Source organism: Ursus americanus, chromosome 35 (genome assembly GCF_024610735.1).
Source record: "Ursus americanus isolate L20-20 chromosome 35, mUrsAme1.1.p, whole genome shotgun sequence".
NCBI classification, from domain to species: domain Eukaryota; kingdom Metazoa; phylum Chordata; class Mammalia; order Carnivora; family Ursidae; genus Ursus; species Ursus americanus.
In genome coordinates this window covers 19,913,323-19,940,850 of record NC_142161.1, presented here as the reverse complement: position 1 = coordinate 19,940,850, position 27,528 = coordinate 19,913,323, and the positions used below count along the sequence as shown (strand labels likewise).

Below are 27,528 nucleotides of genomic sequence, written 5' to 3'. Positions count from 1 at the left end.
ACTAACACATGCTCAATACCCAGAGGAGAATAGTCCTGATGATAATCCATGACATATGAGGAGATCAAATAACTTAGAATTTTTAGACTCAAAAAGACTTAGAGAAATGTTACCCATACTTAAATGCTTAAATGGTTCTCATTTGAAAGAGACAGTCCTTTTGAATACCTTTCAAAAGGCATAAACTCTTCTAACTTGTAAAAGTAGGACGCCGTGTTGTTTGGGACTTAAAATATAGGGAAAAAATCTTTTTAACGAGCTCTCCAACAATATAATCATATGAAAACAACTACTAATATGTATTGAGGGTTTTCTTCCAGGCACTATGCTATACTTTAAGTGCATCATCTCTTTTAATCTCCTTAACTGCTATGAAGTTTTTTACTAACTCTGTATTAGAAAGAAACTGAAGCATGAAAGAGTTAAGCTCTCTGAGCTAGCAAAGATAGAAGACAGACCCAGCTGGACTGTTCCATAGCAGTAACTCTTAACCATTACATTAGTTACGTTGCTACGGTTGTTTTAAAGGAACCAGACAGCTGCTTTTTGGAGACTATAAAAAAGAAATCATGCTTTAATATGGAATGGTAAAGATGATCCTTGAAATTTCTCCTCATCTCATTTTTAAAATTCTCTGCTCTTGTGTTCTTTAGGAAAGATAAACCCGTGTCTTTAGCCAACATTCTCCCAGGATTCCAGCTTCCATCTGTTCTGGTCCTCAGTGTCTGGGAAGTAAACTGTCAAATAATAGAGTGCCTGAATGTTGGAGGACACAGGGGAAGGACATAAAACACATGGTGATAGAAACATACATTTTGCTTAGGATGGTTGTTGTTGGGGAAACGATGTTGTCTCATCACAGGGTTCAAAAAGTATCCTCAACTTTAACCTCTAACACACACACACAAACTCTATGTCTCTCTCTGCTTACCCCAATCTGCCATAGTATGTGCTATGTCTATAGGGTTCACAATATGTAATGAAACTGATAGCATACTGTGTATAATAGGATATGTGTTATTTTATAGATTGTGCATTATATATAGTTATTTATTATAAAACATAATTTATATTTTATAGTCATTATGCTACAAAAGCATTAAAAAGCAGAGTCAAAGAAACTATATTTCTGGTTACATGATAGTATTAAACAGTTATTGAAAGCAACATAAATGGTTTTCATCCTTTCTATATGCTCTAAGATAAAGCTATGTTATTTTTTCTTTACATTTTATTTATTTATTTGGGAGAGAGAGTGAGAGGGAGAGAGAGCGCGAGCTCAAAGGGAGAGGGAGAAGCAGACTTCCACTGAGCAGAGAGCCCACCGTGGGGCTTGATCCCTGGACCCTGAGATCATGACCTGAGCCCAAGGAAGATGCGTCACTGACTGAGCCACCCAGGTGTCCCAAAGCTATGTTATTTTAAAAAGATTCAATGATCAATTGATAGCACTTGGAATCTGCCTGCATGCATGTTGTAAATACACACGGTTTTAAGTTTGCTGGCAAATCTGAAATTCACACATGAAGTATCTGAAGTATCAAACCTGGTTACAAGCATTTTATAGGACTTTCAGGATCTTAGAGTATCTCTTAAGTCTAAAGCTCTCAGAGGTTTGCAAAAATAAAGCAATGAATAGTATCAAAAATGAAACATCACTGTCATTTTCAACAGTGACTTCAAGCAGGAAAAATATCCTAATTACTTCTAATTTCAATTTTCTACATTAGCAATTTATTTTTATATCACCACCTGTTACATGGGGCAATTTGCCAAAACGTGCATTGGCTATAGTGATTCTGAGAAGGAAAAGATTGGTTTTGGAATAGTGAAGAATTCACTTTGAGACTTTGACAGGTAGAGATTAGAAGGCAAGTGTTCCATGCCCAGGAAAAATCTGAACACAGGCACAGAGAGGGAAATAATGGTTTCCTGTGTATGAAAAGATGAGAACACTAGAGCATCTAAAGCAGAGGGTTAAAGAATATATGGAATTAAGAGTAAATAAGCTTAAGCAGGAAGTGTGTGTGTGTGTGTGTGTGTGTGTGTGTGTGTGTGTTTCCCAGTGGGGAGGGAGTGAGTGTGCCCAGAGAAGATAATTCATAGAGGAAAGTGAAACAACATTACTAAATTTACTTTTATTTTTTAGTGCATCCTGAGAAGCTACTGAGGTTGGAACCAGGATCTTAAATCAACGCAATCATGCAAAAGCAGTTGATTTTCAAATATACCAGAGCATTTAGAAACTAATATGCATAATTTGTCAGTGGGTTTGGGGAGGTATTTTAATTTCAAAAATACCCATGAAAGGAAATATTTTCTAAAATATTTTCTACCTCAATGTTTTCAAAGGATATTGCATCAATCAAAATAGATATCTTTAATTGCACTAATATGTATTCAATATTCCATTTTTTACAATTGTTTAGTTTCTGTTCGGTCATTATTTAATCACAGTGTTGTCAAAAAATGTAATAAAATTAAGAATGCTTTTAAATTCAGATTGGTGTATTTTCCTCTTGCTTTATTTTATGAAGGAATTACACAATCCATACCTGTGTAACCCTTAATTAGTTTACCAATAAAACATCTGGAGAGTCAAAAGTGCATATGATTTCCCTAAGCACTAGATTTTTCTCCTCAATTATAAATCAGTTAAAATGTATTTTTAATACTACATTTACTATGGCTGTCTCATACTAATTATGTAAGGCTTTTAATCCACTTTGATTACTTTTTACTAAAATATATGGTATAATAAATTGTGACAAAGAAGTATGAAGTAACAGCATACAGGCATAACAAATTATTTGTGTTTAAATAACTGGTGATTTAATACGGCTAATTATGTTTCTCTAATCTTTACCTAACATTCAAAACACCTATGTCATATTATTTACAATTTTGTGTGTCTTCCTCAACCTTTTACTTCAGAGTGAAAGATACTAAGGGGAAAAAAAAAAGGAAAAACAAAAGATAGTTAATAAGTAGTGGTGGGGGGGGAGTCCATGAATCATGACACAAATTGTCTTTCTATCAATTCATATTGGCAGTCACCATTTAATCCAAATCATCAGGAATGGAGAAGTGCGAAACAGGGCTAAAATCCTGGAATCTATTCCAGTTCTTCATGATATTCCATGTCTCTTGCCAGACAGCCTGCTTTGACGTTACAATGGGAGAAACTAAATTATCAATGAAGAAGCACCTGCTTTAGCCAGTAGCTTTGGCCTTACACGTTACCTCAATCTACACAGCAACTTTCTCTAAAGCTCCGTGAACTATTCACATATGCTGTCTCATCTATTTCTGTAACATCCATTGAACTAGATGAAGACTAATGTTATCACCATTTTCCAAATGGAAAATGTGAAGTGCAAAGTGATGATACGGTAAATCAGAAAAACTAGTATTCAGGTTCTAACACAAACAGCCTTTTGGTCTAGAATCTATCTTCTCTGTATGTTTACCAGACAGGTGTACTTTGTAGTAACACAGATGAGTCACAGATTCACAACGCATACATATTTCAACACCTTGTTGGAGGACAAAAGTGTTATAAGAGTTATGATGGATAATCTGTTAACTCTTACATTGAGTATAATGTTTGTGATATTTACCAAATGCTACAAAAAAATTCAAAGAGTAAGATGGATCTGGGGCGCCTGGGTGGCTCAGCCATTAAGCATTTACCTTCAGCTTAGGTCATGATCCCAGGATCCTGGGATCAAGCCCCGCATCAGGCTCCCTGCTTGGCAGGAAGTCTGCTTCTCCCTCTCCCACTCCCCTTGCTTGTGTTCCCTCTCTTGCCGTTTCTCTCTGTCAAATAAATAAATAAAATCTTTAAAAAAAAAAGGTGGATCTTACATAGGTTTTTTTGCAATGAAAATTATTTTTGTGTTTCTATTAAGGCATAAAACAATAAATATTAATACATGAAAAGAAGCTATTGTCAGAAATAAAACATGGTTTAGGGTCAATTTTAAGAACTTCAAGGTATTACAGAAATGCACTTACAGTGATCAATATACATTTTTCTTGCTCAAGAGGCTTTTATGCTGATGCACTCATTTTCAACAAGAGAAAATATGTTGTATTGTGAAAACAAAGGGAAATTGGTTGATTTATGTGACTACAGTAATGCTTCACATTTTAACTTCTGATGTTTCAGGACCGTAGAATTATCCCTCACCTTTCAAAATCTTTTAAATGTAAATCATAAAGCCATTATCAAACCACAAAGAACCACATGAATACCTGATATAGGACACTACAGACCTGATAATTATCACTTTGGCAGCATATTTGTAGAGTTAAAGAGCAATTTGGTGTTAAATTTTGTGTTATCTTCCCAAGAAAATGAAAAATATCCATATAAAAATGCATAGAAAAGCCGCGCCATGCTAAGAGTATTGATGTGTACATGAAATGGGAAAAAATAGTAATCTTATTACTACAGCATGGTGTTTTGGAACATTGAAAAATATATTATCATAAAATAGCTAACATTTGCAATTTGCATTACCCAAGATATTATTCTTTCCAGTCTATAAGCATATAATAAAAAATGGTACAGATCATATTGTCTTAATGATGGTGAAAGAGAGATATTAATGTACTTCTTTCATCCTTTTTGTTTTTGAAATTCACAATCAAATGCATTCCCACTTTTCTGGAGTTATCTAATATAATACTTGAATGTACAGCTAATATTTCATATGACCCATCAAAGGTCCTTTTCAGACCTTTAGAATAACATTTTCAAATGCCCACCAAAGAGATCATCCTGTCTCCAGGAATGATCAAATATGTCTCAAGTTACTGTGCTGTGGTTTTACATTAGGAGGGGAATATTGGCTGCCCGTTTATATAATTTGCACTTGAGAGAGAGTGAATTTTTTATTCTTTGTCTACTCAGCCATCCTATATTTTTGAAAAGCATAAAGTTCTTTGTGCCATTTCTTCAAATACTCATCCTTGAAATTCTAACACCGGGGGATTTAGATAGAGTTCTAATGTAATGCCCTGTGTATTCTGCTTGGACCTGAGATCTTTCATCTTTCACTGATATAAGCTACCAAAGATAAAAATAGATCATTTAGGGAAAGAATCCTAGAAGTATGCAAGACAGAGGTGCAAAATCATGAAATATGAGACAAAGGGAAAAGAAATTTGAGGAAGGAATTTCTTGGATCATCTTTTAACTTGATGCTGCCTGTTATACATGGTAGATGCTTTGACAATAAAGAAAGTTCAGACTTATCTAATTATAATACCCAAATACAGGTTAATCAGTGACTATGATATATAAATTTAATAAAGAATAGAATGACCTACTTCTGTGTGTGCTGAGGGCATTTAATTTTTCATGAGTGCTCCACATGACTCTGTCTTCACAGTGTCCTAGTCTTTCCTATCTGTTGCTCCTTCAAAGATATAAATGCAAGTAAAATGTGATGTAATAAAGGTCATGATGGAAACAATTAGAGTGTGGAAACATATCTTCAATTTACTCATCTAAAAGCAAAAGTTTCCCCTTAGTATAGAACTGCATTACAATGTAGTGCTTTGATGCCTTAAAATGTTGGAATTATTATAGGTTTCTAACAATAATGTATTCCCATTTGTGTTGGCACTGAAAAAACATATGTTTCTGGGGCGCCTGGGTGGCACAGCGGTTGAGCGTCTGCCTTCGGCTCAGGGCGTGATCCCAGCGCTATGGGATCGAGCCCCACATCCGGCTCCTCCGCTATGAGCCTGCTTCTTCCTCTCCCACTCCCCCTGCTTGTGTTCCCTCTCTCACTCGCTGTCTCTATCTCTGTCGAATAAATAAATAAAATCTTTAAAAAAAAAAAAAGATGCCTATTTTAAAAAAACCATATGTTTCTAAATTAACAGCCTAAGGCAAAGGAAAAATGGCACTCCAATCTACTTCAACTTGTAAGACTATATTGACAAAGCTTACTTGGCATGTCAGGATCTTCAGACTGACGATTAAATATGTTTTCACTTCGGACATTTTCGTTACTTAAGTTTCCTTTTACCACTGATCCCAGAGGATATGGGACCCAATTAAAGAATATGCTAAATATTGTCCTTGTGGCAGTTCTTATCATAACTCTAGTTATCTGTTAGTAAAAACATAGTCACCAGAATTAGACATTATTACCCTGTATTTGTCAAGTCCTCCCACATTTTTCAATTTCAATTTTACCTGTAAAATGTTTTCCTCACACCAACCCTGTGAGGTGAGTGGGCCAAGTTTTATTTTATAAACGAAAAAAAGTAAGGACTGAGAAGTTTAAATGGTATTCTCAAAGTTGTACAAGTTCATATCAGAGGCAAAGACAAAATCCAGGTGTCCAGTTCCTAGGAGAGTTCCCTTTCTACAAAGGCTATCCACTCAACCCAGCAGAAAAAGCTTCCCTTTGCTCAATTAGTAACATGGTAGGAAAAAATATTGCACCATGTTGTTGGCTAAAGGAACAAGAGATAAATTATTCCCTGTGTCTGTGATTTGCAGATTAGATTATGACATGGTCTATAAAAATATTTATCAGACCATCCATCCTTTGATGGCCAAGGCAGTCTTATTTACTTTGCATTCCCAGTGCCTAGCAAAATACTAATCGTAAGAGGAACATAATGGATACCTGCTATTGATGAACGGTTCATGAGCTCTGTCTTTAGGGGAAAAAATATATTATTTTAGTGTTTCGATAGAGGCCACATAATACTAGGAGTCAGAAGAACACTAAGGTACTAGAATATCAAGAGTCCATTTCTGTCACTTTCCAAGCATGTTTTACTGAACAAATTTCCTATCTGTACTGTAAAGACAATGGCACCAACATTTTCTACCTCACAGCATTTCTGTAAGGATTAAAAAATACAGCATGAGAAAAATGTTTTCTAGGAGATGCAAAGAGATATATGAATATAAATTAACATCATTTCTGTCTGTATTTGAAATACCACATTTAATGTATTTCCAGAAGCATAATTTAAAGGCTCTGATAAAAATATTTAATACATATTAACATATTTAGTTATCATTACTTTTAAGCTTTATAAAATTTAAATTTGTTTACGTATTATATAATTTAGTTTATGTTATAAAAACATCTTATATAATTAGGTTATATTAGTTTTAAAGCTGACTTCCAAAAATTAACATTGCTTGGAATTATTTTTTTGAGAACTAGGATCTTTCTCTCAAAGAATATAAATTTTAGTAAGGACTAGGAGAACTGCAAGCTAGAATTTGGTAAGTCAGATGTTTTTAAATGTCTTTTTTTCATTTAACAAGAGAAAGCGATTAGAATATTATATGAAATGTTGTTCAAAGTTCAACCCATTAAAAACATATTTAACCAAGAATGTAGAGGGCTACCTTGCAGTAACTTCCGAGGAGCAGCTCCTGACAATGTAGAGTTGACTATTAACACTAACAGATACTCCCACTGCATTCTAAGGAAAATACGACAGCTCTTGGTAGAACCATTTTGGTTCCTAACCTCCTACCATTTTAATTAAGAGAAACAACATATCTAATATCTAGTATAATATGAACATATATTAGCATCTACAAAGTCCTCACTAATAACAGCAGAAATCCCAGAGGTCCAAAGTCCTCAGGATGCATCATTTCGGTGAGCTGAGTAAAGAAATAGGGGTCTCATTACCTGTGTGGATAGACTGATCTCTCATTATAGCATCTATTTAGGATGTCAGAACTCCTTGCAAGGGCCACAGCAGAGCTGGTTCCGTGTTGATACAATAGACAGAAATGAGTTGGGGAATAAGGAAGGTCTTAACCTGCATTTGAAGCAAAACCTGGAAAGATTCCACAAGGGAAGTTTAGGCTTGAGAAAGAAACGTTGCACAGACAGTGGAGCCCAAGGGCAGAGAAGAACTGTTCAAGGGGCTAAACTGACTTCAGCATCTGTTCCTGCCACAAAGGTCCTAAAGACTTCCTTGAAATTGTGGAGAATGTGGTCATACCTCTGGATCCTTAATAAAAAAAGCAAATCCAGCAACTCTTGCACTTTTGATTCTGCTGTTAGATACAGGATACAATTTTCATTTAGCCCTAAGCAATCCTATGTATATCTAAAAACTCTAAATGAAGTGTAAAAAGCTCAGAGCAAAAATAATAACAATAATAATAATAACAACAACAACATGGAGTTATCCACACAGACCTGGCACTTGACTGAGATAAACCCCAAACTTGGGTAAACAGAATAATCTCAGTCCTGACTATTGTGCTGGGATAGCAGGTTGAGGGTAGTGTCTGCAAATTCAGAATGGAGTTCTTTAAGAATTAGAGATTACTATGGACAGATTCTGGATCTAATCAGAACACCTTGGTTTATACCTAGGAAGGAAGAAAGGAGATTCAGAAGAAGTAAAAAATCTGTCCTCTTCCTTACCTCAATGCTGATAGTTTTTAAAATGTCATATGATTAAATGAAAACAAAACAATATATCTGAACATGACATGCTGAAAACCATGTAATTCCACCATCATAAGATGACAGATGTACATGAAGAGAGAGTAACTCTCCCTAATTATAATGATAGACCTAAGGAGCCTGACTAGCGAGGGGCACCTCCTATCTGGCCTAAACAATGGAACTGGTACTGAGGGGCTCAAAGGTCATTGCAAATGCCCGTAGTCAGGAAGGGGGTGGGAGATGCATGAAATAAACCCCTTTCAGATTGAGAGCTTGAGATGAAAAGAGTTTATTATTAACTCCTGTGATCTCACAGAAGACAATGTTAAAACAAAATTCCTAAATTCTAATGAAAGTAACTGGAGTTCCCTGAGGTCACTGATCCAGATGCTTATTTCCATTTTTAATGTAAACTCCACAGTGCGGGTCCTTATTGCTTCCCACCCAGAATGCCTGCACTGTCTTTTAACCAGTTTCTTTGCTTCCAATATTTCTCTAACTCATCAGATGAACCATTTTCTGATTATACTCACAAAGGAAGTTCCAACTGTGTAATTCCCCAACACATTAAACTTCAAGGGCTCCCAATTTCCATCAAAATTTCATATGAATTCCCTACCTCTAAACTATTTTGAGGCATTTTCTTCCATGACTATCCTACTTATACCCTAAACTCCAGCAATATTTAGACTAGTCATTCCTAAATATTATCTTTTCAGCCTCTTTTTGTTGTTTTCTTCACATGGTCCTCTTATTCTAAAATGCCTATTCTTGGGGCACCTGGCTGGCTCAATCAGTAGAGTGGGAAACTCTTGACCTCAGAGTTGTAAGTTCAAGTGCTATGTTGGATGTAGAGATTACTTAAAAATAAAATCTTTAAAAATAAAAGAAGATGCCTACTCTCTTACTTCAAACAACTCAATCCTACCAGTTCTCCAAGGACTATCTCTGGTGCATCTTTCTTTCTGATATTTTCTGGACTCCTAACTAGATCTTTTCTCTCATTTAACCTATTAACCCAATAGTCTCATATTTTACTATTCACAATCTGCTTTGATAGATTCATTCATGAGGTTGCCATAGTTCCCAAAAATATAACTATTTTTTAAAAACAAAAATTATGACATCCTTTAATCACTCACATTACAGTACATAGTACATTATGATACTTGGGAGATGGGCACCTGGGTGGCTCAGTCGGTTAAGGTTCTGCCTTTGGCTCAGGTCATGATCCCAAAGTCCCAGGATCAAGCCCTGTGTTGGGCTTCCTGCTCAGCCGGGGGTCTGCTTTTCCCTCTGCCTCTGCTCCTCCCCTACTCAGTGCTCTTTCTCTCTCAAAATAAATAAATAAATAAATAAAATATTTTTTAAAAATGATACTCAGAAAAATCTCCATGAAATCATTAAACTTACTTAAAGAGTTAGACATTTCAACTTAACTTTCTATGGCATGTGTTAACTTTTAAAACTGGACTCAAAAATGTTGATATTGGAGTATATGGGGTTTTTTGGCTTATAAAGTTTCAGATATATTATATATACCAGCCAATACAGAGTCCTGCAAACATACAAGTTTTGCATTTGTCCTTTAAAATAATTTATGACGGGGCGCCTGGGTGGCTCAGTCGTTAAGCATCTGTCTTCAGCTCAGGGCATGATCCTGGCGTTCCGGGATCGAGCCCCACATTAGGCTCCTCCGCTGGGAGCCTGCTTCTTCCTCTCCCACTCCCCCTGCTTGTGCTCCCTCTCTCGCTGGCTGTCTCTCTCTATCAAATAAATAAATAAAATCTTTAAAAAATAATAATAATTTATGACAAGACATTTAAGGAAATATCATGGTACATCTAAATGTTCTTGCTTTTAAAGGATATATCTGAGTCAATGTTCAGTAGCCAATATGGTTTGCTGACCTTAACAAAATACAATTACTACAAAGTAATGGGTTCCAGTTTCATCATAAAACAAAAATAATGCTTTTCTGAGTCCTAAAATCATAAAAAATATTAACATGCTGCCCTTTTATACTTGTCATTTGGGAGCAATTTGTAACTACTGATGAACTGTTTCCTAAAGGGATTACAGTAATGCAATTCCTAAATTATATGCCATATTAAGAATAACCCAAAGGAGTCAATCCAGTGTAGGTAGAAAAGTGAAACCACAGATCTGACTTTCAATATGGCAAAACAGAATTAAAACTGAAAATGATAAAAATAAAAATGCATCAAAAAAAATAAAAATTAAAAATTAAAATGGACCCAAATCCCACAGCTTGAAAGAAATCAGATCAGTTTGGTATAATTTGTGCAACAGGTCTTTAATAATGTCCTGGGACATACAGTTTTTAGAATCAGTCCACAAAATATATTATAGTTAATCATGCCCTAGAAGAAGATTCATATTTCAAAGTCTCAGTTTATATATCTATATAGTTAGTGTTTCATGAAGGATTACAAAATTTTCCTATGGCTCCCAAATTATATTATACTATTTTACTTCCCCTATTAAAGTACAGAAGATCTCATACCTGATCAACAGCACTGTGTGTCCTTTCTCTGTATTAAGCTATTTGCCTTTAGGGCTTCTTGAACACTGTAAGACTCCATGGGGAGAAAGTGCACTAGACAAAGGAATATCTCTGATGAGCCCATCACTGGAAGAACATCCCAATATAGTGACACTTTTTTGGTACTATTCAAAGATGCGTATAACCTCTCATCTAGAAGAAATGTTAAAACATTTAATTTCAGAAAAGTTAGTATCACTGGTGATTCATACAGGTCTACCACTGAGTGACATGTAATGAAGCTTATTATAGTGAATGTCCTTCACACACTGAATCCAGTTTTGCTTAGTTTTATTAAAAACTATTATATAGTAATCCTGAATTTATTTTATAACAATCATTGTAATATTTAAAAAATCTAGTGACATTTAAGAAGAGTGAAAGCCAATGGAAATAACTGAACTTAGAGACAAGGCAAGCCAAGATAATGTAAATCATACAACAATAATTTGGTAGGACTGGTAATCTTAAAATAATATTGCAGAAGATTGCATTAGTTTTTATTTTTTCACATTCTTATCTCTAGGGAAAAATGTAATTCAGTCACATTAAACATATAACAACTGTTCATTTGGATTGCCAGGTATAAGACGTGGAAAATTTTTACATACATACATATTAGAAAAATAGGGTCATGGGACACCTGGCTGGCTCAGTCAGTTAAGCATCTGCTTTCTGCTCGCATCATGATATCAGTGTCCTGGGATAGAGCCTCCTGTCAGGGTCCCTGCTCAGTGGGGAGCCTGCTTCTCCCTCTCCCTCTGCACATCCCCCCTACTTGTGTGCACTCTCTCTCTCTCTTTCAAATAAATACATAAGATCTTAAAAAGAAAAGGAAAATGGGGTCCGTGTCATTATTTTAGTGGTACACCTACCCAATTCATTTAAATATATTTTACCTTATGATTTTAAAAAATTTTTTAACTATAGAGGGCGACATTTACATAAATTGCTGAGAACATTTTGCCTGCTGTTTTTAAACATCTATGTGTATAAACGGATATCTTAACTTATACTCATGACATTACCACACATAATATCATAACTGCAATGTTTTTGTGGAATTGGACCTGATCCTAAAACCTGAATGAATAGCGAACTAACATTGACGTCAAATGTGTTTGTAACAAACGTCAGTGGAATTTTTCACAAAACAGCACTGGCCCACACTAAATCAGTGTCTAAAAATGGTCCTTAATTGATTATTTATAACTATCCAAATCTACTTAAAAGAACTCACTAGGGCATTTTATTTATTTTTAAAGCATTTTAAAATAAAGAAAATCAATATATGTTAAATATTTTTAAAAATTTAAGGAGAATATAAATTCCATCCCCCAAAGTAGCACGAGAGCCTATAATTAAGCTATGACATTGGGATATAAAAAAATTGTAAAATTAATCCAAGTTCTTAGTTGAAATTCATTTTCATAGCAATTTATTAGATATAGACTTCAGGCATTGTGCCTAAACCAGTTATTTTGTTATCCACCTGCATCCTGAAAACAAGCCTGAAGCCTTGGGATTGGTAGCTTCAGTGTACAGATAAGACATACAAGTCCAGAAAGGCTATGTTATTTGCCCAAGGTGACAGAATTTGAAACCAAGTCTGAGTGTAAATCCTATGCTTTGTCAATTATAAAATTAAAAAGTCCAGTAAATTGAGTTAAAAATCTTGATTTGCACATTTAACATTTATTAGATTATGAAAGCAATATCCTTATACATCTAAATACAGGAATTTTTAAATAATTAAAGGAAAACCAATACCTATTCTTTTTTTTTTTTAAGATTTTATTTATTTATTTGACAGAGATAGGGACAGTCAGTGAGAGAGGGAACACCAGCAGGGGGAGCGGGAGAGGAAGAAGCAGGCTCCCAGCGGAGGAGCCTGAAGTGGGGCTCGATCCCATAACGCCGGGATCGCCCTGAGCCGAAGGCAGACGCTTAACCGCTGTGCCACCCAGGCATCCCTATTCTTAAAAGGAATACAGATAAATATAAAGAAAAGAAAAATCATCTACTTTTCTACCACTATTAACAATGTGATGTATTTATTCCTAGCCATTTTTTTGCCTTCCCTAAGAATACAGGAAGATAGACACATATAATATTTTCTTATAATTCAACTTCTCTATTTCCCAAGTACCTCATATATAAAAACGTAACAACAATATTTAATACCTACAGTTCATAGGGTTGTGAGGTTAAATATGAATAATGTAAGTAAATAGCTTAATAAAGAACCCTGCACAAGATATTACTGTTAAAAACAGAAAAAGTAATGGTAGCTTTGAGGATGAAGAAAGAGTCTACAATGTTAATTTTTTGTGTATGATTTCTTATCTCCTTTTAAACACAGTCCCTTATCTCACAAAACTAACCCTTACCTAGTCACTTCCTACACCAAAATCCAGGTTCAATCCACCATCAAATCTTGATCGACATAGCCTTTTGTGCTCCCCCTTATTTCCCCTCTGTGACCTTGCAGTCTATTATCAAAAGACAGCAACCAGAGTGATCCTTCATAATAATAAACCAGTTCATGTCAAGTCTCTGCTCAAAACTCTCCTTGGATTACTATCTTTCACGCTGAAAGTCAAAATCCGCGGGCTGGCTCACAAGGCTTGCTTCTCTCTAATGTCTTTGCTCACTCATTCCGACTTAGCCACCAGAGCCTGATGGCTATTTTGTAAACACAGCCAGCTTGCTGCTGTCCCAGCAGTCTGGAACTCACGCTTCCCTCAGTCTCAGGTCCTCCGGATATCTCCATGACTGCGTCCCCTACTCATTTTGGTCTCTCTGAAATTGTCCCCTCATAAGAGAACATATGCCTGATCACCCTTGATAATACATCAGCCCTCCAGCTCTGATTACACACTCCTATGGCACTTTCACTATTTTCCTTCATAGCACTTATCATCGCTTAATATTTTATATTTTATTTCTTAATTTATTGATCATCTAACACCTTGGCCTAATAAATACACTCATTATAATAAGGATTTTAACTCTCCTTCATTGTACCCTTTACTAAAGCCTTATAGATAAATATGTATGGAATAAACAAATCAGGAGAAGCTTCTTAAAGACAGATTTCTGAAATTGTTTCCGAAGGATAATCAGTTGAATTTGAGCAGTGTTCCAGGAAGAAGCCCAAAGAAATATACAGAGTGGAACAAAAGATAGTAGAGTCTGTACAAATCAAATAATTCAGATGTATTGCTGTACGTAGTGTGAACACAGGAGTAGTCATAGTTGAGACTAGAAGCTGGATCTTATTGGGGTTTGGAGGGTCATGAATGTCAGAGAACAAGTTCGAATTTAATTTAATAAGCAATGGGGAACCTCTGGAGGTTTTGGGCCAGGGAAATTACATGACTGAAGCACTGTAGGAAGATTTATCTTGCAGGAATATAAGTATGGATTAAAAAAGGGAAGAGTGTAAGTAGAGAGTCCAGAGCTTTACATAAACCATTTCAACCTGATTCACCCTAACATTTAATAAGTCAGAAGGATCAGTCAGATTTTAATTTGTTCTTCCATTTAAGGTCAATGAGTTGAAAATAAAGAGAATACAGAGACACATGGCATCTTTACAATAGAAGATGGAAACAAAATGGTAAAGAACACAAATATCAAAGGAAAAATACCAAGAAAATAAAATGTATCTACTTGATATAAAGGACTTTTTTTAAATGACCAAAGAAAGCCTGAGTACACAAATGTATACCTGATGATTAAACCACAGATTTTATATGACGAAGATACTCTACTGCAAAACAAAAATATTTTTCCACTTATTTCCTCTCAAAGGGATATGATGCAAAATAGTAATACTGTTGAAGAAATGAGAATCTTCTCACTATTTTATTACTGTACATCTGAATTAGCAGCAAGTAAATGACAACTATACTATATGTACTATACTATAGTTATATTATTATATACTATACATATAGTGTATATATACTATACTAGTACACTACTATATATACTATAGTATACATTACTGTATGTACACCGTGGTAAATACATTATTACTAGTGTATACACGAGTACATCGTTACATTATTATGCACATGTTATACTGTACTATAATGTACAACATGGAATTAGAATTTCCGGGTTCTGAGGAAATAATATGGACTCAAACAATGGAAAGAATATAATCTAAGAAAAAAGGTCTGTTCTAAAGCCATGTATTTCTCAAAGGCAGCCTTCAGAAATCCCTGAAGAGGGTCAATAATTCAAATTATAACTTTGAAATGATAAACATTTGCAATATTTGCTAAATTTACATGATCTAACAGCCAATTCAGAACGATAATTATATATCTGAACGAAGTCATTGCTTTAAACTGTTCAACTCAGAGGAAATTTTTTCTTTAATTTTACTTGGGATGTGTATATAGGTCCTTCTTGGTTTTCCCCAGTATTTCTTTATTGAGTAAAAGTCTTCAAATATTACTATATCGTAAATCTTTAGCTTGATATCAACAAATTTGGGGGAAATTTTTGAGAAAACTGTTGCCTGTGTTTTGTGTCACGATTACCTCCTTACCCATAAACGAGTGATTCATTTCAATAATTCAATTGAATAATTTCAAACACTTTTCTAGGCATTTAGATAAAAAGTAAATTTTAAATATGTTAAATATATCATGCCCTCAAAGACATCTGAGTCTGTCTAGTATATGTGGGGAGAAAGATAAGGAAATGATTTAAACAGATTGGTAAGTGCTGTGATTTAAAAAAAAAAAAAATGCTGTGATACTGAATGACCATTACATTACATTTGCATGGGAACACCAAGAACCACCTGAAGCCTCTCCAGGGTATATGGTGAGGGCAACAAGAAACAAAGATGTGTGACAACAACCTCAACTTTGAGGCATCAGAGAAACCTTCCCCAAAAGGGGGAAATTCTGTTGAAAACATAATTTGAGGATAATGAGAAAATGACACTTTAGGGAAAAGAAAGAATAGAGTCAAATACTGAAATATGAAATAGCTAAGTATGTTTAGACACCTGCAAATAGTTTAATAATACTTGGACAAGATTTTGTACCAGCCATACTCACAACCCAATTAGAAAATTCCACCCAGAGAAATAAAATGGTATTTGTCTAACCTAAATAATGTACAGGAACCTTTGAATACGTAGTTATGTTGAAGAGAATGAGTTGAAGTAAAACAATGGAATTATTTTACAAATAAGAAATAGGGAAGTCTTTTAAGGCCATAAAACAGCTGGGAAGCATAACCCACAAGTCAGTGAGCCCAAAGTTGACTGGGCAGTAAATTTCAGGCTCCTGTTGTTGGGTAATTTATCTGATGGTGTAAAACAAGAAATAACTGCAGGGCAATCCATGCCTGATTAACAGGAAATATTCTTCAAACAAATTTTTAAGCCAGCCCTTGAGCCAAATCAGTGTGTATTATCTAAAGTAGAAAGAAAAGCAGTAAATCCTCATACCTCGTAAATAACTACAGAACGTTTTTTTTTTTTTGCGAATACAGAGACACATGGCATCATATACACACACGTATGTATTCATATATAATTTGCAATACTCTTTTTAAAAAAAACAGCTGGTGATGAATCTAGCCTGACATTTGAATTTTAATAGTTTACAGATTTAAATGAGAATTTACAGGGGACAGAACAGCAGCCCAGATAGAACAAGTTATTCCAACCTGTACCACCATTCACCCGCATGGAACATGGGCTGACAGGTGACCCAGAAGAAGGTGAGCCTGACAGCTGGGATCCCACCTTGCACATTCTAGGAGCACACTGGATTTCCTGTGTCAAAACAGTCTCCACACATGCAAACCAACTCTATGTCTTTAATGCCAACATCAGTATCAGACACATAATACCTAAGTAGTGCTCAACAAATTGAATCCATGAATTTCAAAGTATCTTCCAAGGACAACAATCATACCAACAGGGCAATAATCATATCTCTCTTGTTGACTGTTGGGTCTTCAGATCTTACCACTATTTCTGGTACATGTAGAATGTTATCTATAAATATTTACTGAATAAACAAATCAGTAAGTTAAAGATAACAGCACCCAACCACAGAAAAAGAAGACCAGTTTAGAATTGTTTCATTTTATCTACTCTGATAAATAGTTTCACCAACACCTTAGTGAGAAAGAAGTAAATATTCTTTTTTTTTTTTTTAAGATTTTATTTATTTATTTGACGGAGACAGCCAGTGAGAGAGGGACACAAGCAGGGGGAGTGGGAGAGGAAGAAGCAGGCTCATAGCGGAGGAGCCTGATGTGGGGCTCGATCCCATATCACCAGGATCACGCCCTGAGCCGAAGGCAGACGCTTAACCGCTGTGCCACCCAGGCGCCCCAGAAGTAAATATTCTTAAGGAGAAATGAGGGAAAAAAGGAACTTAGAATTATAGTCCAGATTCAAGAACTCAGAATTGAGAGACCAGATAAGCTTCACTGTTGACAGAACAGTCCCTGCACAGGGCTTAGACCCTCTGTGCAACAAAATATTAACTCAGCAATGTTGAAATAAGTTGTCAGTCAAATGTCCCTAAAACCTAGAATGCTAAATACTGAGAAAGCATTTTTTTATCTGCAATAAATAAAATCAGCTCCTAAAATACAGCATGCACAATCATCAATCGCATAAATGGAAACTGTTCAAGTATATTTCATTGTTTCTCTTTAAAAAAAGGGAAAAACATACACAATTTCAACTGATATACAAAGGGGCTTTTAACCTAGTATTCTTTACTCCAGTCACTGAAATTACAAGATTGCTATATGCAGCAAAAAGTATCGCTATAGGACAATATTCACTAATGAACCATTCGCTTATAGAATTAACCCCATTCAAATCTCTCTCTCTCTACTTCACACCAGTATAGATGGTCAGATAGATCAATATACAGAGAGCTACATCTTTGACCATGTTGTCAACTTCTTTGTCATTACTCTCACGTTACAAATATGTCACATATCTATAGTAAACTGTAATTTCATTTATAAGAATTAGGATTTCATGAATTCTATGAAGGATGTGGAATAACTACTAGAATCAAATGTATAGACTAAAGAGGATCTCACAGAATAAAACTTGAAAAATGAAAATAAAATATCTACAAGACTGTTTTAAAGGAACAAAGTTTTAAAAAGGCCCTTGGGATAATTAATTTTTTTAAAAAGCCCTGGTTTGTTTTTGGTGTACTTTTTTCTTTTCCTTTTTTTTCTGCTTCACCTTCTTCCCCCCCCCCCAAAAAAAACCCTTAACCTCCTGGGAGGGGGTAACAGGCAGTGATTGCTAATAGATGTAGAGTTTCTTTGGGGAGAGATAAAAGTTCTGGAATCAGATAGTGGTGATGGTTGCACAACCTTGTGATTATATTAAAAAACACTAAATTGTACACTTCAAAAGGGTGACACACAGTATTTGAATTATATCTCAATAAAAACATGGAAAATAAATTTTAAGAAATTAACTACCTTGGAATTATGCTGAGAAAGTTAAAGGTGAAGTAAAAACTCTCCTTTTATGCAATTGATAGCTATTATTTGAAAATATACATAGGAATGATAAGATTTGAGTGTTTTTCTTACTCTAGGAATATGCATAGTTGCAATTTTTTGTTGTTGTTGTTAAGTATGAGATAAAACAGCCTTCAAAAGTTTAGCTTCATACTTCTGTACAAAATTCAATAATACTTTAATCTCTGTTAATGTGGAATTTAGTGGTATTTTCTTTCCCCATTATCAATTTTCTAGACTGGTCTAGCAGGACCTTCTATATACTTCTGGGTTTTTTATTTTGTTTTGTTTAGTTTGTTAATAAATTGGAGTAAATTAGAAAACATAATTTTATCTTCAAGTTACATTTAGATTCTAGAAAAAAAGTTAATTATTTTTTGATCTAAAGATCCAATCTTTCATCTGTATGACAAACATTGTGCTGAGGTCTGATGCAAACACAAAACACTAAAAATTCCAATCTCTAGAAACATAAAGCTGTGAACTTAAATAAAACCCAGAATGAAACATCCTTTATCATGGAAGTCAAATTTTCCTATTACTTTAGATTAAATTAAATATTTAAGTTTTATAGATAGTTTCCCTTTAAAAATTTGCAATATAAGGCAGATCAGAAACTCCAAAGCAGTTGAGCACTGTTTGGTATTTCATATTGTTAAGGAAATTCCCTTTAAGAGGCAGACATTTAGTTTGTTTTAAACAATGCAAACAATATTCTAGATAAGGTTAGATGCTAAATTTCTACAACTCATTTATAAAAAATAAATTTGTAAATGTTGACATTTTTGTTGACTTCTCTAATAGTATAACATCTAGCATATAGTTTTATTATTTAGAATATTCATTTTTATTTTTATTTGATCTATAACAATAATGGCTATTTAAACCCTATATTTAAGCTTATTATTATGAATTATTACATGTACAAAGCAAAAAATGTCAAACTCTATAAAAGGATAAAACTGAATATCATTTGCCCCTCCTACCTGGAGGAAACCACCACCTACTTTTGTGTGTGTATATATACTCCCAAAGAATGGTAATTCGTAAATATGCATTGGTGTGTATCTGCATATGTGTAGGTATATTTTTTTATGCAAAGAGTAACATTATAGCCCCCATAACTTCTATTCTTATGTAACCATATATATTTGATAGCGTTCTGTATCAACAAATATAGATCAATTTCCATTAAAGAGCAGTACAATATTTCGTTAAGAAACCTGCCCATTATTGATAAATACTTAAGCTGTACAGTGTTTTATAAAATATGTTTTGCAATTACAAATCACACTGCAATAAACTTTCTTGTAATGTACATTTGACTTGCATAACTGTATCTGTGAGATAAATTTCAAAGCCATACTTTGATCCTATCCTTTAACAACGCTGAAGTACTCTGTAATGAAAAGCACTCTGCAATTGTACTCTCCTCTCTGATTCATTAATGTATCTCTAAATACCCATCACTTAATCACGATGAAGATAATACAGCAATCTATATCTTTGGAAAATTTGAATGCAAATACTAGCAAAGAGTATATCCTTAGAGTTGCTTCATTAAAAATTAAACTGGCAACTGATTAAAATATAATTAAGATCTTTTATCTGGAATTAGTCAATTTTTAGAACTAAGACAACAAAAAAAGGAAAAAAGAATCAGGAGGACATTATTGGTTCAAACAAACGAACAAAAGAATAGAATGGAGAAAATTATAAGTCTTTGTGTATGTGTGAACTGTGAGAGAACTGATAGAAAAAGGTACCATGATTCCATTATTTGTTCGTTTTTGCTTTATTGTTGTACCTTTAGCTAGACTCTATACTCCAATTAAGGTTGCCAGCAGTGATGTAGAGTATCAGGATTTCATAATTCAACCACTGTTTAATCAAAATGTCACTTTGGTCTGTCACTGGTTATACTTCAAAAAGCTCAGGGTTACCTCAATTAAAAGTGAGTCTCTCAGCACTTTGCAAATTTCATGCAGAATCATACAATGAGTGCTCTGCTCAGACTGAAAAAGACAGGGAAGAGAATGCTATTTTTATATCTCTAGCTATATTCTATTTTTGCTGATAACCTTCCAGCTCAATGTTTTTCCCTCTGTTGAATCACCTGAAGAGGTTGCAAATGATATGATATTACATTACATCCTCCTTGTTCGCAATTATGAACAATCTAGTGTTGATTTTAATTAAATAATAGCAATGATACTTCCACAAAAGGACTAACTGCAGGAAAACTAACCAGTCATTCAAATTTCAGTCCACACTGACTGATTCAAAGTGCAATGTCTTGGACTATACTTAAAAGATTTACAAAATACGTGTTTTTTTTGTTTTTTTTTTTTGAGGTCCCCTCAAAATATACCACTTCAGCATGTGGACTATTTTGAGCTGAAGGCAGACCCGGAGGACTCAAGAGAAAATTTTGTCCCTCTTTTAACTACACAAAAGATTCTAAACTGGGGGTCTTTCCCAGAATAGAGGTTATTACCAAAGATAATTTTTATCTGAGTGACCCACTGATATGGCAGGGAAAACATCTAATTACCAAATATCTGCTCTTCTTATTAGTGCTACGTGAACTGCATTCCTTCCTTCTGAGGTTCCAACCCCTCCCCCTTCTCCCTAGTTCAGAATGACGTATATACCTCATTTTGCCCAGAGTCTTTGGAATTTCCACATCTGTGTGGATTCCTGGTACATACAACATTAAATTTTATTTTCTCCTGTTACCCTGTCTCATGTCGATTTGATTCTCAGTCCAGTGGGAAGGACCTAGAAGAGGACAGAAAATTCTTGCTCCCCAACGAAATTATTTCAAACCTTGGATAGATGAAGCAAGAGCTATTTGATATTAAAATATCTTATATATAGTGGCTGGGAACCATTTCCTTTTTGATAATTTAGGAACTTCTTGTTGCATATGTAATTGATTAAACTAGTCACATTCCACTAGAGGAAACAGGAACACTGGCTAACCACACTACATTATTTTCTTCAGAGGCTGCCACCAACTTCTTCTTAACAAAGAATGCAGAGTTGTGATTTCACTAGAATTAGTTAATAAATTTTAGGGTACACTAGCCAAAACTGACTACGAAAAGGATGTTTCTATCTCCTCTATATTGAAATAAACGAAAATGAAGGCAAATATTCAACTCTTAAAGAATGGATGATACCTTAAGAAGCCTCCCCAGTGCGATGAAAATATAATAGAAATATGAGTAGCTTTTGGGGGCACCTGGCTGGCTGAGACAGTGGAGCATGTGATTCTTGATCCTGGGGTTGTGAGTTTGAGCCCCATGTTGGGTATAGAGATTACTTAAAAATAAAATTAAAAAAAAAAGAAATATGAGTATGTATTGCCTACAATTACCAATTAAGGCTAGAGAGTGAGAGATACATTTTTCTTCATGAATTTTGTAACAGAGACATTGAAAATTGATTATTAAAGCCATTTAATAGAGGCTCCCTATACCAGTAACTGCATGATGTTGGAGTTCCCTAAAAAACATAGATGTGTTTGATTACTTCTCCAATGTACCACTTAATAGGAACTCAAACACACAGACATTTTTTCAAAATCCCCACAGGTATTAATTTTAGCCATTTTATTTGTCAAATGGAAGTTTCTTTATTTAATGACCATAGGAACACTGTGGTCCTGAGGGAACAGCAATGAGCCTTTAAGGAGATAGAAGGCTAAGTTTGAACAGCTGAGCTGACCCTATGCTGAAGTAGTGGCTCTCAAACTGACCCAGCTCACCCCAAGCCAGGGGTTTATTACTTCCTTCTTCCAACTGAAAGCCTACCAGAGAATCAGTACAAAATGATGGCCTGTCCCAGTTAAAACTCAGTTCACTATTATTGCCTATAACATTTAAATTAAATTATAGTAGAAAGTTAGAAAGGAAGTTGATCAGAAAACACGGACTTAGTCCTACCAAAAAAAAAAAAAGCACATGATTTTAAGAAACACATAAATCATAATGCAGAATGCTACACTTCAGAAGGCTGAAAAACAGACCATGAAAACAAATGCAAAGCTACAATTATTCAGGATTTGTGCGATCTCTCTCTGTTTTACAAAGAGAAAAAGAAAAAGAAGCTACTTGAGACTTTTGAAATTTATATTTAAATTCAGTCATTGTCATTTTCTTTCTTACAATTTTACTTCACATTATTTGACAATTAATAAAAGATGATTATTTTTCCACAACCATTTAGCCAAGGATTTATTCACAATCTTCTTTTAAAGTGTGATAATTACTAGCAGTACAATATATAGTGTGCATATTAATAACAATTTAGTATTTGATAAAAATAAACAAGCTGTGTGTGTTTGTGTATGAATAGTCTCTTACTATTTTATCATAGTAAAATAAAGCCTACCTTACATATATATTACCAGTATTATTTAACTTCTCCATGATTAATACAGATGCAATTTTCCTTAGCTAAATTCTATTAGAGCCATTCATTTTATTAACTTTTAATTTTTATTTATTTTTTTACAAGATTTTATTGTTACGTAATCTCCACACCCAACTTGGGGCTGGAACCCACGACCTTAAGGATCAGGCATTGCAGGTTCCACCAACTGAGCCAGCTCGGTGCCTTTAGAGCCATTCATTTTAAAGATTTTACAGTCAGACTATGGCTTGGCCACTTTCAATTTGTTGCCCCAAAATAACAAAACTTTCTAAGAAATCTTAATGTAGTGAAGGGGAGAATTTGCCACCCCAAAATATGCCCCTTCAGCATAAAGATTAATTTAGGTTGATTGCTTTTAAGAAATAGCAGACATAGGAAAGGCTCTGAAAACCAAGTAGAAGTTGCCTTTCTGTAACAGACTTTCACATTTATAAGAAAAGCCTCCATTTGTAAGGGTGTCTTCCTTTCTGTACTAGGGAGAGGAGGATTAACTAAATCTTTAAAAATTCTTATCAATAGTGGAAGAGGCACAATCTGCATTACAACCATACCCGTAACAACCATTACTGTTTTGTCTGGTAATCTCCCCCAACTGGCTTCCCATCCCCTCCAATAGCTTTTCTTTTCTTTTCTTTTCTTTTTTTTTTCTTTTTCTTTCCTTTTTTCTCTTTAGCTGGAGATGGTGTTTAAGGTGATGGCTTGGGCAATTTAGAAGAGTTATTCAGTTTTCTTGGGTATTTTCTATACATACAGGAAGTATACATGTTGTTAAATTTCTGTTTTTCTCCTGTTAATCTGTTTTTTTTTTTAAGATTTTATTTATTTATTCAACAGAGATAGAGACAGCCAGCGAGAGAGGGAACACAAGCAGGGGGAGTGGGAGAGGAAGAAGCAGGCTCATAGCAGAGGAGCCTGATGTGGGGCTCGATCCCATAACGCCGGGATCACGCCCTGAGCCGAAGGCAGACGCTTAACCGCTGTGCCACCCAGGCGCCCCTGTTAATCTGTATTTTTATTATGGGGAGGGCAGTTTTAGCCAAGAACCTTGAAGGGTAGAGGGAAAATTATTTTTCCTCCCCTACAAGTCTGGTGACCACTGAAGGGACATGCTGAGACACCATACTTACTCTGGAGTCTGCAGATGGAATCCTGGAAATTGATATATATCATGCTAAGAAAATAAATTTTTATGTGCATTGCAACGTGCCACAGATGGAATATGTATTTGCTTATTTTAGAATTCTCTAGTAGAAATTTCAAATGATTGGTACAACATACATTACCTACCTTACATTAAACTCTAAAATCACAGAAAGATATTGCAATAAGAAAATGTAAATAAAATAGTTCATATTTGATATATTCCAGGAAGACTTTCAAATCCATTGGGCAACACCTCCATAGAAAATATTTAGGTGAATGTGACTTATATTCCCATGCATCCCTTGACAAATGTATCGCTTTTACTAAAGGTAAAAACAATGAATTTGACTGCATTCATTTTGTAACTATGTATTTTTTACAAATAAATAATTATCAGAAAGTTATGACGCCATTATAATTATACTGCCCCACGGTCTACACCCTGCACCTTATTATAACTGTAACAGTATGTCAAATGCCTGTAGAATAATTTGGTACATAAATGAGAACATCATTAAATAAAATGAGGGTGTATAAAGTCCCAGAATAAAGTAATTGTGCAATCTAGATTCAATTTACAGAAGAAATGAATAGTAAATATGAGTCACTGAAACATAATTAGAAGGTAAAATAAAAATCTTGGAGAAATGACAAAATGTCATTCTGAACCAAACCAAGCCAAAAATGCAACTTAGAGAAACAAAGACAAATTCTCCCTTGGGCCTTAGGTGAATGCATGATCTCTAGCATAAGAGGACAGCCCTTTCAGAGAAACTTCTCTAATGCGGTGATAAGTAGGTACAGTAGTAAATAGGCAAGTCAAAATTAATTCCCATGTACATTCAGCCATGTTAGGAAACACCTTAGGAAAAGGAATTTTGAGGAAATTTGAGGCATTTGAGGAATCCACAAATACTTCCAAAAGTTTAAGAAAGGAATGTATTCTTCAAAAGTCCATGAATCCATAGATAGGGAGCAGCATGCTTAGATCTTGTAGATATTTAAGAAATATTTGCTGAAAGTATTGGGGCGCCTAGGTGGCTCAGGCATTAAGCACCTGCCTTTGGCTCAGGGTGTGATCCCAGAGTCCTGGGATCGAGCCCCGCATCTGGCTCCCTTCTCCGCTGGGAAGCCTGCTTTCTTCCTCTCCCACTCCCCCTGCTTGTATTCCCTCTCTCTCTGGCTGTCTCTCTCTCTGTCAAATGAATAAATAAAATCTTAAAAAATAATAATAATAACATGCCACCTAACCCAGGACTCCTCTCGTTTAAAGAGAAGCTCCTTGGACTTCCATGCATGTTATTTAAAAAAAAAAAAAAGTATAAAAAAGGGAGTGGGGAGGGGCGCCTGGGTGGTACAGTAGGTTAGGCATCTGACTCTTGGTTTGCATTCAGGTCATGATCTCAGGGTCCTGAGATGGAGCCCCACCTGGGGCTTCATGATCATTAGGAAGCCTGCTTCTCTTTCTCCCCCTCTCCCCCTCCCCCCATTCATGTACACTCGTGCTGGTGCGCACTCTCTTTCTCTCTCTCAAATAAATAAACAAATCTTTTAAAAAGGGTGGATGGGTGGGGGAGAGACAGGGTTGTCTTCCAAAATAGGCCTAATGGCTGGCTATATACCATTACCCAAAGGTGTGTCTCAGTTATCCCTGCCCCATAACTCAGTGGATCGAAGTAACAAGTATTTTATTTGTTCACAATTTGTAGGTCATTAATTTGGGCTAGTTTTTCTGCTGGTCTCATTTGTGGTCACTCCTGTGACTATAATTACCTGGAAGCTCAATTGTATGTGGATGCTATAAGAAGACCTCATTCGCACTGCCACACCTATTGCTCAAAAAAGTTGCAAAGCCAGTCCAGATTCAAGGGGAAGGCAAACAGACATCTACTCTTGGTGGGAATACCTGTAATGAATTTGTGGCCATACTGAATTCACCGAGAGGAAGTAAGAAAGTAAATCACAGATGGGAACACACCACAGGCCTTAATCTAGAAATGGTCTGTTCTGCCAACAAATATATTTATACTTAAGCATCAGATTTTGGCTGACTGTCAGGTCCCTCTGTCATTGAAATAACAGCATAGAAATCTGGATTAGAGATGACAAAATGAGTTTGTTATTTGATTTTTTTTCTGGCCCTATCTCAAAGGAAGGAGGTATCTGGGGGTAAAGACTGAAGCACTCATTAATGACAGTAACAGCAGCACAAATAACAGTAACAGGAATAAGAGGTAAGCGTAATGCAGAGCACAATTGGACAAATGCAAACATTTTAATGATAAATGATCATCAATGGTCTCCAAGTCCCATCTGATCCTAACATTTACAGAATTCTCTGATTCTTCTGTACTAGGAAAAATGTTACAGGGAACAATTATTTATTAATTACTTAAGACATACCAGCTAGCTTACACTGGTTTGCAATACCCTTTTGCAGATGGGAACTGGACATTAGAAAGAGTATATCACCCAAAATCACACAGCCTAGTTTAGCAAAAAAAGTTTAGGACATACTTATATCCCACACCCAGGATCAAACATTTCTCCGTACAAATAGCTACCAAATCCCCTAATGGGTAACCATAAAGTCTTTCATAAACTTCCACATATAAAATATGGTAATTCATAGAGTACCATAAAGAAAAAGAAATTAAGAATAAGGTGCATATCCAGAGGATGGCCCTACTCCTTGAAGGAGGTTAACGCATTTATGTAACAATCAACAGAAAACAGCTTTAAGAGGCAGATGAAAATGGAAATCTCCTAGGTATAACAGGTACAGCACCCTCTTTAGAATCAGAAATATTTGAATTTGAATTTTAGCCCTATCATCCATGAGTCATATAATCATGGGCAAGTAAGTTAACTGCCCTCAGTCTCAGCTTCCTCCTCCAAAGAAAGGAAAATAATCATACCTATAGGTTATAGGTTCATTGCATGGATTAGAAGAAAGTAAAAACCAACGGCGCCTGGCACAGAGAATATTCTCAGCAAATGTACTTATGAGGATGATGACGATGATCTATTATACTTATTATCTAAGCGATATTAGCACTTTTCAGTACTTTCCACATAAAGTACATGGAGAAAACTCATGTGCTTTCCTTAGCAGAGAAGGTCTTGGAATGTTATTCATCCTCGGGCTCTTAGTTCACAAAGATATCTAACTATCTTGTCCTTTTGTTGATAAGTCCCCATCACTGAGTTAAAAAAGAAAACACACCCACTGAAAAAGTTTGCTATATGAGAGCAAGGGGGAAAAAAATCAATGAAAAATCAAACACAGACAAGAAAGAAAAGAAGTTGGGGAAATTTTCGTATCAGTACAAACTGCCTTAAACATGCTGTGGATTGGTCCCTAAGGGCTTTCCGCAA

General features: G+C 35.2%; 1 protein-coding gene across 2 annotated transcripts in view; it reads right to left on the bottom strand.

The window, feature by feature from the left end:
- LRFN5 (leucine rich repeat and fibronectin type III domain containing 5) overlaps window positions 1–27,528 on the bottom strand; it is a 241,525-nt gene that overhangs the window by 204,117 nt on the left and 9,880 nt on the right. The window lies entirely within an intron of this gene.